Source organism: Kogia breviceps, chromosome 8 (assembly GCF_026419965.1).
Source record: "Kogia breviceps isolate mKogBre1 chromosome 8, mKogBre1 haplotype 1, whole genome shotgun sequence".
NCBI classification, from domain to species: Eukaryota; Metazoa; Chordata; class Mammalia; order Artiodactyla; family Physeteridae; genus Kogia; species Kogia breviceps.
In genome coordinates, this window is record NC_081317.1 from 80,466,852 (window position 1) to 80,469,286 (window position 2,435).

Sequence of the window (2,435 nt, forward strand, 5' to 3'; positions counted from 1 at the left end):
GTCAAGACTCTTAGTCCCTCCCTTTAAATTTTCTCTGGGTTCAGCTTCATTCAACTTTCTTAGTGCAGACTTGCCCCATATGTCATGAGATATGACCATTGATAGTTCCCAAGATTTACATCTTTAATTTCATTCACTGGAGAGAGTTTGACTTAATGTGCATAGACTCAAGTGCTTATGAAATACTCACATAAACACAACCCTCCTCAGATTGGGTGAGGGCATTCATTGATTGAGTGTGGGACCCCTCAGCCTTGGCCAGAGTGAGGTTCCATCACTGAGTACCTGCAACATTCAGGCAGGCTCTCACTGGGGCTTCACATTCATGATCTCTAATCAAGGGACTCTTGCAATGTAAGTCTTATTATTCCTTTTTTCCATAACAGACTTAGAAAGGTAAAATCATCCAAAGTCACACTGCTAATAAATGATGGACCTTGGATTTGAACCCAAGTCCATCTGTGTTCTTTCTCCTGTACCATGCTGTGTCACTAAAAAACTTTTTTTTGGGACTGCATGACATTTATAATGCAGTTTGGTCACCAACGTGCCTTTTTGCCTGTTAGATTCGTTCAGATTTCATCATATTCATTCTATTGCCGAGCAATGGAAAGGAATTAATCTAAATTTTTTTCAAATTCTACAAGTGGTAAAATGCTCAAGTGTTACTCAGATGAGTTTTGCTTACAGATATTAACTAGTCACACCAGCCTCTGTAACCAGTGATACAATGAAGTTGTGTTTTTTATGTGAGAGTCTCAGGTACTCAATTATTTTTCCCTTCAGAAGTTCACTGAACCTGGCAAGGTTGAACTTTGCCTGAGCCCTGAAAACACTGCAGTTAAGAGAACCCCTCACTTTTGTCTTCTGGGAACAGCTTGCCACAAAGAACCACCCTTCTCCATATGACTGAGATACGACTTGCCATCTACACTTCACTCTTTCTCATGACTCTTGTAAGATTCTCAGATGACTCCTTTGTTCACCTGTGACAAGTCAGTGACCTTACCCCCTTGGCTTGAACCTGCTGACAGTGCCGGACACAGACTGTCCAACTTTCCATGCTTTGTCTCATGAATGATTAGCTCAACTCTTTGTCCCCTAAAAACTAGCCAGACACAGAGATAAGCATTTCCTGGTCCACAGAGAAGACAAAGTTTGTGTGTGTGTGTGTGTGTGTGTGTGTGTGTGTGTGTGTGTGTGTGTGTGTATCTCTGTCTCTGTATGTATCTGTATGAGAGAGTCATTGTCTTAAATGGAATATTGGAAGTTATCCAAATGTAAGTGGCACACCTCAAATTTTATAACAGAAAAGTCCTGTACTGAGTATATATTGGTGCTAACCACAATAGATTCAGAGGCACACTGAGTCTCCTTAGAGACATTTGCATGCTGAGGACCCAGAGGGTTTTATGTCCAGATCCATCTAGATTTTCTTTCATTCTTGCTCCTACCACCCATATGGTTGGAACCTGTTTATAACAAGAGCATCGTGTCTTTATTAAGCACCAGTCTTTATTAAGTATAAATGCAAAGAAATAGCAGTCTGACAAAAAATTGCAATTGATTACTATCAAATCTTAGAGTTTCTCAAAAACATCAAAAAGAATCCTTTTTTATGACCCATAGTCATGCTTCTTAAACCCCTTTCCCCCCATCTATCTTTTTATTACCAAAAACCTTTCAACTGACTTCAGCTATCCTCTCTCCCACACCCCCAAATACCCAAGGACACAATGGAGACAAGTAGTAAATTAATGAGTAAGTATATATAGTGTTCCATCCTCTCCCATCCTCTAAGAAAAGTTCTGTCTCTGCCTGCTCAGTTTCTTGACTTTGTGATGCTGAATCAAGATGAGTAAGAACTGGAAAAACTAGGCTAGGGCTGAGGTTTACTCATGGAAGAAAAAGAACAATGCTTAAAGAAAAGTGGATGCATAGAGGGGCATATGTGGGAGGAGTAGGAGGACAAGAGAAAAATCACAACCTCTGTGTGACAGTTCTCTCAACACAGAACTTTGTCTACAGTAAATTCCAATAAACTATCTGAAATAGATTAATGGCTTCCAATCAATTTTTTAAAAAATTCAGTGGAATCATTTAAAAAAATCTTAAGTGAAGCTTTATTAAAGAAAATATAACCGAAGTTTGGATAAGGAGCCTGGATATCTGCATACTCTGCTTCTTTCCTGGCAAAGACAGTTTGAGAACCAGTTGAAAATTCTGGGTCAGTGAGAGTACATGCTACTGATTTTAAAAATTAAACAAATTATCATTTTTTTTAAACTTATGAGAGCAATGTATTTTATTTGGGGGAAAAATTAAAAATCCAGACAAGTACAGAAAATACCATAATCTCAGCACCCCAAGATAACTTTGATTAAAAATATTGTTAACGTTTCCCTGTTTACTCACTGTTTTTTAAATATGCCAGT